This window comes from Cupressus sempervirens, chromosome 9 (assembly GCF_028749045.1).
Source record: "Cupressus sempervirens isolate cs-2001-9-10 chromosome 9, ASM2874904v1, whole genome shotgun sequence".
NCBI lineage: Eukaryota > Viridiplantae > Streptophyta > Pinopsida > Cupressales > Cupressaceae > Cupressus > Cupressus sempervirens.
In genome coordinates, this window is record NC_143126.1 from 350404395 (window position 1) to 350419460 (window position 15066).

The 15066-nt window shown below is 32.3% G+C and overlaps 1 pseudogene; it reads left to right on the forward strand.

Annotated features, from left to right (window-relative positions):
- The first annotated feature begins 12663 nt into the window (after window positions 1-12663).
- LOC149538752 (calmodulin-binding receptor kinase CaMRLK-like) lies at window positions 12664-14196 on the forward strand (annotated as a pseudogene).
- Window positions 14197-15066: the final 870 nt, after the last annotated feature.

A 15066-nucleotide genomic window follows, 5' to 3' on the forward strand; every position in this document is an offset into this window, starting at 1 on the left:
TTAGAGGTGGATCATTATTTTGTGTCCTGTTAAAGGGTAAGTTCATCCTTCTTGACCATGAATTCCTCTATGTAGATAGCTTGTGTCACCATGTTTGCAAAGGTAAATGGACCTTGAGGTTGGACTCTATATGCAAAAATGGGTAGGAGATTATCAGTGAAGATGTCAAGCTTTTCCATTTCAGGAATCTTGCATGAATATTTAGTATAAAGTTGTCTCCACCTCTAAAGGAATGTGAGGAAAGTTTCCCCAACCTTCTACTAAAGATTACACAAATAGGTTGGCAATTTCATCAAACATTTTGATACCATGAGGCAAGTGTGAAAACCACTCCATAGCCTAATCACCTAGACTTCTTGGGAATAAATGCATGAGATATGTCTAATTATGCATATATTCCATAGACAAGGCAAAGAATTCTCGCACATGATCTTGAGGATCAATAGCTCCAAATTATTTATCATACTTAGGTAACTCTACTCCTCTTGAAAAATGAGTCATGTCTATGCTCTTGTCAAATAGAAATAGACAAAGAGCATCTGAGATGCATGTTTTCATGGGTTTATCTTTATCACGCATCATCTAAGCTAGTTGGTCTTGCATGTTTTTCAATTGTTTTTGGAGTTTTGAATTTTTAGTTTCCTCCTTAGGTGTGATGATAGTTTCCACATTGGAATGATGGGGTAGCTTAGCTCCCTCTTGGGCAAGTTTGAGGAAGTATTTTTCTTTCTCTTCATTGAGCAAGATTTCCATGACCTTTTGAATGTTTTTTTCTTTATGACACTTTGCTATGTGTTCAAAAAGTATTTCCACCTCTTCCTACTCCTCATCAATGGAATGGCCTTTTTCTTTGTCATTCCTAGGTTGGTCTTGATTTCTACTATATTCATCGTGTTCGAGTTTGCAATAGGCCATTGTACGGATGTGAATGGTTTTAGTATGTGTCAATTGGAAAGGTCCTTTAAATAAGAATTTAGTTGTGTTGTTTGGAGATGTGGGACCTTTGCTAGTTTCAGGATCCTCTTGATAAAAGTGGTTCCTAGTTTGTTGTAAGTTTATAGAGAATGTTCTCTAGATGTGAGGTGATCTAACAAGTGATGGAGATCATAAAGACTCACCACTGGACAAACTAGAGATAGACCGTGTAAAAAATGGAATGCAACCTCTACCATGATTATGACCCTTGGATCTACCTCTTCTAAGTCTAAGGGGATAAAACATGTTTCCACTTCTTGTTGCCATAGTCATAGACAAGGACAAGAAGTAAAAACCTATACAAGGACCACACTAGAACGTAGTCTCAAAAAGGTGAGATAAGAGTGCAATACACTAAGGTACAAGTATTTTGAGTAAGAGCTAGAACAACCAAAGATTATGACTATCATGCCACAAAGTACAACTAGCTCTAAAAGACAAGAACAAAGTAACTAAGAGACAAGACTAGTTGAAATGTGGATCACAAGTCATCAGCTACGTAGGATGCCACTATTGTAGACTATTTAGAAATAGAAATGAGGTAAAATGTTGTAGGGAACATACCAAACTGAGGGCATAGGTAGTTCAAAAAGATAATTTTGATAGTTTGGGTGCAAGATGTTTTAAGAAGATTCTCAAAGACATGCGTGAGAAAGTACATAGGCACAGGTGAAGACTTAGAACATCAATCTAAATTCACATGAGAATGTGCACTAGGTCACATGAAGAAGTGCTAAGATTTGACATGAGAGACAAAATATTGACTGCAAGATCTCGTGCAAAGATTCACATAGACTCGCACAAGGACCTAGACAAAGCCATGTGAAGACATGATAAGACAAAATGTACTCATGCAAAATTTTGTAAACTATGCATGAAAGTGGAAACTAGACTAATAACTAAAAATGCACTTTGAAGATTTTAGATTATTTTGGATAGATTGTTGGTTTGTTTGATATATTTTAGATAGATCACAAGGTTGGCTTTCAAGTTGTTAAATAGAATTTAGTTTCAAACAAGACAGTTTTTTGAACAAGACACGAGAAGCAAGCAATAGTTGAATACAATCCAACTAAGGACAAAGAAACTCAGAGGGATAGGGGAGTCTTGACCTTCAGTTTGGTTTAGATAGGTTTGAACATGTTTAAGACTTGATAACAAACACACTTTATCCCTATAACCAAAATGGTACAGAAGGCAAAAACTTTGTCTCACAACTTATGCACATGTGTGCACCTTACACAGTTGTGTCACCCCCTGGGGGTGCCCATGTTTTTGGTGTATTTAAAGGGTTCAATAAAATATATGTTGAATGAACACCCTTGTGGCAGGGGTCAAGCACATATACCGCCTTCCAATGCCTAGTAGAATGCCTATGGTGAGTTTTATAGGAGAGATTCTTCCCCCTCCTTGCACAAAGATTATGTCCCCTTTTGAAGGTGAATCAAGTAGCCTCTAACTAAAGGTTTTTACTTGGCTTATGTTTTTATTAATCCTTGGTGGCTCTACAAGCAAAGTTGAGACCAACAGCCCACACCAACATATAAAAGTGCACACACTTTCTTAGCAAGACTAGGGCCAGTGTCGACCAGTGCAACAGATAGAGCCTCCCCTTGATATGTGATATCAAGAATGAAGGAGAGTAAATTAATATGGATTTAGAGTCTTTCACTCTACAAAGCTTCTTTATTATAGTGAGTTGGAATCTCTGGCAAAAGGAGTGTGCTCACTTGGGTCATTTTCGGAGGTTGGATCACTCTGATAGACCCTCTAAGGGTTGACTTAGATTGGTGGTTCAGATCTAAGGGTCTAATTTTCTAATTTCCCTCAAGGGGAAAGAGCATAATCCTCTAGATTATTACCTCAACCAAACACACAAAACATGTTAATCACCAACTTAGCTTAATTGATTTAGACTTATCCTTTCTAAAGATTCTGATTCCCTAAAAGGAAATCATCATCTTGTCATAGAAGAAGATTCACACTAGAGAACCACTAAGTTGCTTGCCTCCCTTGGATGTCATCTTTTAGAGGCTTCTAGGTTTATAATTCACCCTTGGTGATGACCTCTAAGTGGTGAAGAGCATACTCCCGTATTCGCCTATCTTGCACCCTATGAAGTTCACAAGCTCTAATTAGACTATGTTTGGAAAGTGGGAAAAAGACACAATGTTTTATGTGGGTTTTAAAATTGATCTTTGGCAATCATATCTTTAACAACATCCTACAAACACAATCAATTCATCTTTAGAAAGTTTTTGTAAAAAGGAATCTTCATCAAAGCATCCTACAGATAACTATTATGCTACAAAAATTTAGAAAACTAAAATAAAGATACTTTAGAGACCACGTATAAATGAAATGAAATGATAAACAACATAAAAAATATGCATTTTAAATATCTTGTTGCAAGATCTTGCATGAACTCTTACATAGACCCACACAAGAAAATGAGGTGTCATACGAGAAACTGCACAATGGGGCACTTTTTCACATGAGAAACTATAGAGAAGTAGGTGGAATCCTTAAATCTTTGTGCAAAAATGAGATTTTCTGTGCAAAAATTTGGAAGTTTGTACGTATAGGTATGGTAGAATGACAAAAATATCTAAAAATATGATAAATGAAGCCAAAAAACTTGTTTTTCTCTGCCCCATAGTGGGCGCTAGAAATGTACATTCAGAAATGTGACCTCAGATCTTCACATACATTTCAACATGGTCCTTACCTACAAGATCATCCCATAATGAACATTGAATTGTCCATCTGAGAGGTCCAACAAAGCGACTGGTTTCCTTCTAATTAGAGGGATTTTGCCTATTCACTCTCAGACCAAGAAGCAAGCAACCAGACCCTTTAATATGAAGGATTTCATGCAATAATATGAAAGTGTATTTAAGCTAGATGATGTGCAGTTTAATCTACTAACAAGTAAAAGAGAATTAAACTAGATGGATGCATTTCTAATCTAATATGACACTAATGGTAAGAAATTCAAAAAGCTATGACAAGATTTGAGTAATTGAGTATGTAATTTGGTAGTATTTTGATGCAATTCAAATTCCAACCTCCTAAATGAGGAATTAGAAGCCTCTTAAATAGAATTCCTAAAATCAATTAACGGTTGAGATCAACTGAAATTGATGGTCAGGATTACAATAAAGATTGAGTCAGGATGGAAGATTCTGAGTGTAGGTGAGATTAACTAACTCAGGTCCTGAGTATAATGAAAAGTTAACTGGAATTCACCCAAGTGTAAGAATAAGTGGATTAAGCCAATTCCAATTCGAGAGGTAGATCACTTGGAATTCCCATTCCTAAATTGGAGAGATGAAATTGGAATGTTATTTAATTTAATAAAAATGAGATATGACCTCATAAATGCATATTCCCATTAATTGAATAATTACATTCAATAATTAAAATGAAAGCATTATTAAATTAAATAAATTTAATTTCTTAGTACATTAGCCTTAGGAGATAATTTAATTTAATTAAAGTGTAAACACTTCAAATTAAATCAAATTTTAATCAATCGGTTTAATGTAGCTAATCTGAGGCAATACTTTTAGGAATTAAATAAATAACATGTTTAATGAAGATTAGGGTTTTCTACATTTGACAATTAAGTTAAGTAGAAAAAATTAGAATGAGAATTTCCTAATGAAATAAGACTTTAGGGTTGACCAAAATAGACCAAAATTGGTTGAGATGGCAATGAGCCAATTTTAGGGTATTACAATTCCAAGTTCATATTAAATAATATTTCAGTCATAGTTTGCTATTTTGAATTGGTTTCTCATCTGACATTGAAAACAAATTTGACTCACATACAATATTAGATGTTCAAATAATATAACATTTTGTTTATGCACATGCAATTTTATCCTTTAAACATGTTACACTTTTTTTTCTTTTAAGGATACAATAAATTTGTATGTCTCTTAGGTCTCATTAGAGGGTTGTGAAATTAATCTAAACTTTTTGCAATTATTATTATCAACGTCCATATTTATAGTTGCAAGAGGTGAAGTCTTTAAAAGTATTTCAAAAGTTTACAATGTTTAGTATGACAAAATTAATATTTTATTTTAGAAATCTAATCTATTATTTTTTTTATTTAAATTTAAAATGAAACTATTTTAAATATTGTTAGAAAATTCATCTAAACATTTTGAAACTATAATGGTGCATATTCATAGTTGTAGCCTGGGTAATTTATTTCAGACGTTCCATGTTCTAAAGTTGTGATATTCATTTAACTAGCCATTTACAACTATGGAGTTGCATATTCATAATTGTAGAGGGTGAAATATTTTAAACTATATCAAAGTTTAAGATGTTTACATCAAAATTAATTCTTTTCCTTCAAAAATTCAATTGTTATTTAAATTATCTAAAATTTAAGATTTAATCTATTTGAACTAGCTTAAACTAAAAGAATTCAAAAGAATTATCGTATCTCTCTCATTTTAAATAGTTTGTATAAGTAATTTGAAATTTATGTATGAATGAATTAGGTCATGTAAGAGGACCACTAATAAGATATTAAAGGATAAATGAATAGGATGAAAGAAAAGATTAGATGAAGATGAAATTATTTGAATACTTAAAGATATCTTAATATTTATTCTTGTCTTCATATTTTAAATAGGTAGCAAATCAATTTCCTTATTACAAACATAGCTCTCTAATATTTCATGTGTAAACAATGTTGAATGGGTTTCAAGAGTGTTGATTCGTCGACCATGTTATTGGCAAGTGAGAAGGATGCTAGAAACATGGTGACAAAAATCACACATCTTTTTGGATGTAGTTGATTAGGAAACTATTTTGTATGTTTACATGAAAATTGTTCTTTGTTATCTAAGGATTCTATCAATTATGTACATGGGGTTATGGACTTCCCTCCATTTCCATCATAGATAATTCTTCAAAATCTTAGTAGATAATTAATATTTGATATAGCAGCAATTACCTAAGTTAATTTCACGGACCAATTCCATGGTGGCAACATCATTCTTTTTGCTCACATTATCCACCATCAAAATTAACCCTAAAAATATTTGTAACAATTTGGACATCACCAAACTTGTTATTCATACACATTAGAGGAAAACAAACCTTCTGAAAAAATACTTCAAAGTGTTGGAAATAGAAACCACCATTTGTGTTGTGTTAAGAAGACAATCATCCATGCAAAGGGATATAAAAGAGGGATTTTTCAAATACTAAAAACTAGAAGCTAGCACCACAAATTAGGTATGCTTATGATGTTACCCATTGTTTGAAAGAGCACCTCATCTCTAAAGTGGAAAAGGGCATAAATGCTACAAACATAGAAATTTACAACCCCAAGCAAAAGGATGAGAAAGATTATCTTCCTTTCCTTGCTTGGTTTCAAACCCTAGGCTCCATGGACATAGTTTTGAATAAATTTTTTCTTATGTCAATTTGTGGGATATTATATCAAGCACTAATAGTGTGAAGTCCACCGAGAGGAGGGGGAAAGTGGCCAGCTTTATTACAATTTCAAGATTGATATAAGTCCATAACCAAATGCAATTATAAGATTTACAAGGAAACTCGATAACCTTTCTCAGAATTCTTTCATGCTTGCAAGTGTCACCATTGCTAGATGTCACCATTGTTAGATGTCACCATTGCAAGTGTCCTAGTTTACATGCATTCAAAATGTGGAAGAATATAGAAAGTATGTGAACTCTTTGACAAAATGGCCATAAAAATGTATTTTCATGGAATACTATGATCGGAAGATAAGCACAAATAACCATAGGATAGATTGATGAGGTATTTTTTAAGGATTTACTTTATGATATCATGAAGGTTTCAATGAAATTGAATTATTTTATAGGAATTTTTTTAATTTCTGGCACAAAATGTTAGAGGCAATCATAGTTTCCTAAAATGAGAAAAGAGAAACATGACCACAATAGTAATGTGATGAGAAATGGAGTTTTTAAAAGTTGCACAAAATAAACATGTGTGTGTGTGTCTGTATATATATATATATATAATTTTATTAAAAAATAAAGTTAATTTAATATTTAAACTATTAAAAAAATATAATATCTATAATATCCATGAATAAATAATCAAAATATCTATCTTTTTATAGAATTCTACAGGAAAGCCAAAAGCATCAAGTAGGCTTTAGCCCATTCAAGGATGCATTTTCCATGATAGAGGTTAATGGGAATCTATCTCAACCCATCCCCCTTTCTAGATCTATTAGACAAGGGTGTCCCCTTGCCTCTCCCCTCTTTGTTATTACCTCTGATGCACTATATTATCTCCTTAGAGATGATACTTTGTCTCCTAGAGTTCATGTTATTACTCTATCAAATGATTTAGAGTTACTTAATATTCAATTTGTTGATGACACCTCACTCTTTCTTGAACTCTCTAGAAATAATCTTCTCTGTTTCACCCAAAAGATGGAAATTTTTGGGCAAATTTTTGGTGCTCATATCTCTAATTCTAAGTCTATTCTTCTTGGGTGGAAAGATAAGCCCCTTGATTGGCTCCACCATTTTGGCTTCTCCTGAGGTGGACCTCATACCATTGTTCATTACTTCAGTATACCCTTTTCTATTTCTCCATCTCTCAAGGACATGTGGTTATGGGTTAAAGAAAGGATTGACAAGAAACTTAATAAATGGGACAATAGGGTGCTACCCCTTGCTGGTAGGATTTAGGTCTACTAGAAGATCCTATCCTGCTATAGTATCTACTATTCCTCTACTTGGATGTTTAGTAATTATCAATTTTTTGAAATACAAAATTCTACCAAGTGCTTCTTGTGGTTTGATGGAAAAGGAAAGAAAAAGCCCACACAGTTAAATGGAGTTGGTGTCATATTGATTAAAATATTGGCAAACTTGGTTTGAAAGACATTAGGCAACAAGGGGTTTCTCTTGCAGCTAAGTGGATATTCCAAGCTCTTGAAGGTCAAGAGCATTGGAAGGTTTGCATAAGATACAATATTCAATGCAGTTTCCCCAAGCAAGCCAAGACTTGGAAGGAGATACCCTTTTGTGACTTGGTGGTTGGTTCCTTCCCTATCTTTGTCCATGGTACTTGCATCTTCAAGTCTATCTCAAAGGCCTTGGAACATGTATGTCACCTTATTCATAACTCTAGAATCATTAGCAACAAAACTCTACATGGAGAATGCTCCATTTGGTGGAATCTTTCTCACAATGGTAAACCTCTTTCCTTAGCTCAAGGCTATTCTGCTCATCACTAGCATAATAAAGGTATTAGATATTTTATGAACATTCTAGAAAATGATAAACTTATTAGCTGGAAAACTCTTTGTTCCACCTTTGATCTTCCCACCTTGCACAAAAGAACTTACAATATGCTTAAAAATGCTTGTGCTTTGCTTAACCTTCCCTGCAAAGCTAATGTGGACTCCCATAGATTCCTCTCTTTTTGATGGAATGATGGCTCTCTCCTTCCTAAAGTTAAAGATAAAGACATTTACAAAAATATTAATCATGACACCTCCATCTTAAATCTTTTTAATTCCATCTGGTATCTTGATCTCAATCCCATATAATGGAAAAATATCCTTATTTATTTCTAGAAGTCCTCCATCCCCCAAAAATCAAATGTTTCAAGTGGCAGCTCATGCTTGACAGGCTCCCTATTAGATCTCTTCATGGTAATATTGACCCTTGTCTGGTGTGTAATTTGTCTAATTCTTTGAGACATATGTTCTTTGATTGTACTTTTGCTAGAGAGATTTGGCTGCTCTTTGGTATCATTTCTCTGAACATGTTTCTACTTTTGATATTATTATTGGTTATATTCAAAATCTTAGAAAAGATGCTAATTTATTCTAGAAAATCATTTCTTCCTACATCCTTCAATTTATTTGGAAATTTAGAAATAAGGATAAATTTCAAGGCAGCAGTATATTACTTACTAGTTTTCATCAAAAACTCATATTTTTAAAAATCACTTCTCAAGTTTGTTGTATTATGAGGGTAGAGAAGGAGAAGCTATTGCATTTCCTTTAGGATGGACACACTACCATGTTTATATATGAAATGAAGAATGGATATGAGTGGTGGGCCAACATTGCCACCAATCAATATTCCTTTGATGAGGCACTCAAGAAGCTTATTAAAGAGATCCATGAGAATAGAAGGCTATATTTTGACAAACTTGAGCACTTCACTCAAATTTTGGAAAGAAAGAAAGTTGTTTAGATGGAGGGAACTGCTAGTTGGACGTCATAGATGGAAGATTACAATGATATTCTCTCTTAAACCTCTTCTTTTTGTATATTCTAAGATCTATCTTTTATCGGCTCTCTCTGATGTTCCTTTTGGTTTTTGCTTAATACTCAGCGTTGAGGCCTTGCCTCCCTATGATATTTTGTAACTCTTCTTTTTGATCTATTGATATATAATATAAAAAATATCTATCTTGTAGGTTGGATATTTGTCTATAAAACTTTAAATTTAAATTGAAATATCATTTACTAATTAGAGGTATTAAGTACCTGATTTATTGAGATATTCCTCACAAGTGTACATTTAAGAAACAAAAAATAATTAATTACTATTAGTGTACTCTAATTTTATAATATTAAAGTGTACTCTAGTTTTATAATAATCAACTACTAACTTATTACTTTTACTAGAGTTGGCAATCAAAATGAGCAGTTGGAGTTGGTAGTCAAAATGAGTAGCTAGGCTCACAATTGGTAGGCAATGATAATTGAACCATCTTGTTATTGTCCAACTAAAGTGCAATAAATAATAAGTTAAAAATTAAAAACAAGATTGGAGCTTAGAAATGGTCATTGGCAATGGAGAAACCCATTTCGTCTGTTGAAATGTGAAATGAGCCTCTGCCATTACATTTCTAGCAACATAGGAGGCAAGTAGGAGAAGGCACAAGATGCACATGCATGAGGAAATTCAAAAGATGCTTGGCCACCAAGAAATTTGAGGTAATGGTTTATGATTTTTCTAGTTCTTAGAAATTTCATAACTAGTATGTGCACACAAAACAATTCCAATAAGTTAACATTTAGTTTGCATTCAACTCATAAATTTAAGGACAACTTTCATTCACACTATTAAACTAGCAGATTGTAGGTAATTGATTAATGTAGGAAGGTAGCTGGAAGTAAAATTCCTTGACTCACTTCCAACCTAAGAGGTAACAAATCCATTTCTTATACTCCATTTTGGATGATCAAGATTTCTATATTTCTCTTGAGAGAAATTGATTGATCATTCTAGTGTCAGTTGCACCATTGTATATCTATCTGCACACAGTTTCTGCTTTGATCATCCTAATGATTTTAGTGATTGTTTGAAGTTATTATTATTGTATTTTTCCTCTCATATTATATATCTTAATTTTTTTATGTACCCTATTGTATAGTGACTCTTAATTATCAATGGTTACTGAATTTGAATAGTGGTGTTTACCAACAACTATTTGATATTTAAGCACTTTTCTTTCAAATTCAATTGAAGAATCATAGGAAAATTTAAGTAAAAATAATTCATCTACATCTAAAAATTTAAAATCCTTGATAACTTCCATCACCCAAAAATAAAAAATCTTTTAGAAAAATAGACATTTGAAGCCAACAAAGAGAAGTCCTTAAAATGAAGCAACAAGATACAAAAGGTTTAAAGAGAAAAACCTAATTTTTTTGTGTGTTTTTCTCCTGAGCCTTTGCATGTTATAGGGTTCAATAAGTTCTTAATAGAATTCTTTTTTTCTCTTACTTTTTTTTTTCTATTTTAATATAGTAGGAGTGAAGTCCTATAACCAACACTAAATTCAATCAATATCTTTCATTTAATCCATTAGTTGAGACAAGCCCATTAGGTTTAACTCTTTTTAAAAAAACATTTCTTTTTAGACCTAATTAAAATGAATTTTTCATAATGAGATTGGGAAGCTCCTATAGTTGCAAATAACCAACATTAGGATGCATGGGAAAATAATGATGAAGATACTCTAGCAGTACAGTCTGCTACGAACAAGCTCAAAGCCTCAAACTTCCCAACATTATTTTATAGGATTGGTTCATGAAAAGTATTTTCACAATCAAATTGTTATTTTATTATATGTCAAAACTTCCAAGATTCACAAGTTGAGGAATGTAAGTGTAATTGTTTCATTTCTTTAAGTTAATGAAGTTTTTTCTATTACCTATTGTGATTTTATGTTTGCTGAAATTTTCATCACTGCCTTTTCAAACATGTCTTAACTCATTTATAAGTTATTGAAGCATGAACATGTTTAGGGATTTTTGTATGTCATAAAAGGATGTATGAAGTGTAAATTCCATTACAACCTTTAGAAGATATCAATTCAAAATTTTGAAGCTACACATGATGTAGAACCATTTGCTAGGGTTTATTTAGGAGTCAGTCATGCATTCCAACCAGTGATGTATATTAATGTCACTGGTAATACCTACAGATCCAAATATTTTTCCCTGTTATAACTTCCTATGGGTGATTAAGGTGCCCTATTTCAACTTCTTTAGCTAGAAGTACTTCTTACTACAACATTGTACTGTTAGTTGTTGCTACAATAGTATTTTTGGTATTTCTAGTTCTTCATGTAATTTCCATTAAAGGTTAAATAGACATAACAACTATTGTTTTAATGTGTGAGTTTTAATTTTAGCTTATGCTAGAATTTTCAACCTCTTATTTATGTATGCAAGTCTATGTGTTCCTTCACCAAAGCTATTATAGTTCTTGTTATTATATTTGATGGTGAGATCAGGAAGGCATAGCCACTATTTCATTTATGTTTTATTTATTTTATTTTAATGTTTATCCACTAATTTGGGATAAAGTTCTTATTTTTTATCAAGATTTTGAAACCATGCTTTTGTTATTTGTTTGAGGCAAATGAGAGGATATTTCAGATAAAATAAATTGAAATTAGAGGATTTACTAATTTGATTTATTGAACATCAATATTTGCACCTAGTTATGGAATAGGTTAGGCTTCCATGTGGCTTCCTCTTGATTTTTTCATGGAAGATACAATGTATGGAAGGCATCTTTAAGATAAATCTACTATCTAGATCCTAATATGTATGTAGTTCAACTTAATTACTAGTATTTGTATTTTGTGTTTTTAATGTCTTGCAAATATGATCTTATCACCTAAAGAAAAGTGAAATAAGGAATGTATTCCACTTTTTGTAGTTAGTCCCTTTAAAGATTTTTCTCTTTATGGATCAGCATTAAATTTGATTATTTTAGATTTTTAGAACTGAAAAAGTCTTTCCAAGCTATAAATGGTGCAAGTTAGAAAGAGACTTTTCTGGGTTTGTAGACTGCATATCTTTGTCTTCTTGAAAGGGTATACAAGTACACTGCTAAAGTATTTATCTATTTAAAGATAGGCTAGATTTTAAACTTTAGTTTAGACCAAGAAAGCACACAGGACTTCTAGCATAAATTAGAGAATAATTTTTGTTTTGATTCCATGTCTAGGAATGAAATCCCATAAATAGTCTTGGACCCCATCATGGTTCATGGTTGCATTATACAATTGGTAATTGTTTATATTATTGAGGAAGAAGATAAGATTCTTCAAGGTAACATAGATAATATATTAGAAAATATTGTGAACACACATACGCATGATAAAGAGAGTAAAATCATGGGGCTTGATACAAGGCATGCAACCTTAGTATTAAGTTTTTTAATTTTGGGATAGCTTGATTAAACTACTAAAACCCCTTGAATATGTGGTCATCATTTCTAATCAGGTTTCTCTTAAAGAAAAAAGATTGGTTTCTAGAGTAAGCCATTTTAGAGTAAGTCATTTCACTTGTTTACTTGAAAATTTCATTTTGAACCTTACATAGAAGATAAAGAATAAAGTTGTTTCAATCGATTCTAAATTTAAGGAAATAATTTGTATCTATGATTTCATGTCATATTTTGCAATGTGAGCTTATCTCAATTGAGCTAGGTCAACACCATGGACCTCTCCTACAATCCTCTCTATGAGCCCATAATAGTTGATCTTTTCACAATCTAGAGCTTGCAAATATTGGATGTGGCTATGAACTAATTGGGAGGAAATATTATGTTTAATTGGAGTAAGGTTTGGAATCAATTATCCCATTTGTAGAGACTCAATATCTCCTTCAATTATCTCAAGATAGATGATAATGGGTTCAATCTCTCAAGCTTCTAAACTCTCAAGGTGGTGGACATGTCACACAAACAAATTTCTAGTAACAAGGTACTGGCAGAATGTTTTTTATTAAAAAACATTAACACAATTTCTCTTGCTAGTAATAACATAGATTCAATACTTGAACCTAATGGATCAAGTCCCTATACCATCTTCAACATCTAGATCTCTCTAATAACAATCTTAGAGGACACATTTCATCTTTGGCTCAAGTGCACTCATTACAATATCTAGACCTTCCTAACAATTTAACTAGGTTATTCCAAAATGATTTCCCATGACTTAAAACTCTATAATACCTAAATATTTTTGGAAAAAAATTTAGAGCTAACCTTAGTGTAGGCCATGTGCAAATTTTTTGGAGGTAAGCCTTCATTTATTTTAAAATGTGTAGTAAATCCTTGCAAGCTCTCTACAATAAGTGCACACCTAAAAATTCCCCTTATCTTGCCCCTACATCTTCTTATGTGGTCATGAATCCTAGTTCCATCACTTAAAATCCATAAAAATAATCATCACTATCACCATCAGGTTCACACAAATTGAAAAAACTTGCAATTATGCAGGTACTGTAGTCATGGTAGTTGCAAATATCATGATAATAATGTTGATATTTCCTATTTGTTTATCTCATAAGAGAAAATAATAGTTAGATGTTGTCCAAGAAATGGTATATTTTAAGGTCTTCATTCCCCTATAAAATGGACTCACATGATTGAACCTAAGGTAGTACCATTTTCCTTTGAGACAGATTCAGGTACATGGATTGTAGACATCAAGGATTCTACTTTTTCTCATGTAATACTTTTTGAAATTTTTTTGGTAAACATCACCTTCATAGATATTTTAGCCCTTGTTGGACACTTCAACAAAGATTCACAAATGGTAGAAGGAGAAAGTGAACCTATTTTTAGAGCCATTCTATCAAGGGATCTGCAGGTGGCAATCAATGTCATAGAGTAGGCTAAGGATATGGATGTAGATACTTGATCCTAACTTATCCTTGACATCAACCACTATAGAATTATGATAAATCATTGGGAATGGAGAAACAAGTTCTAATTCAATATCTTGGAGTAGCTATTTCCACATAGCTTTAATCTATAGACAGGCAATAGGTTCACTTGAACAACCATGCCTCCCTCCATGAAAATATATGCAAGGAAAAATAGCTACCACTTTATCTTTTACATGACCTAGACCATAATAGTTTGGATCATATGTATCTAGATTTTTAAACACATATGGATCAAAGTATAATAATTCAACCTTAATCAATGTCCATAAATAATTTTGTATTCAACTTGTAGCTATTTATGGTCAACATATCAATTTTTTATGACTAGAGGTTTTATCCCTTAATAAATAGCTAGTAAATTTTTGATCTATGAGAAGTTTCCCAACATAAAGATACTACATATTATACTCAATGTGTCAATTGAAGATTATTTTCCTATTTTGGCTTTTCCCTCTCTTCCATGTTTGTACTTTTTTGACTTCATATTTGATACATGCTTTCCCCAATTGTCTCTATTATCATAATTGCAATAGCTAGAAGTTATGCAAGTCATCAATTCTTTAGGGGTTGAAACAATTATGTCTACTAAAAGAAATGTTGTGAGATCTAGATTAAAATCTCCAATCATCTCAACCTCTATTCTCCTCAAATTTGGTTCAAGCCTTTTATGTTGATCATTCATTCTTTCCCTAATAATGGCCTTCACTGGTGTAATATATAAAACCTTCATGTTTGGGTTGAATAAAATAAAAACATGAACATCCTCCTCAAACTTTGTATCTAATGGTGACCTCCATATTTGGCAGTAAATTTTCTTGCAAGTTTGACTACTGATATCTTGT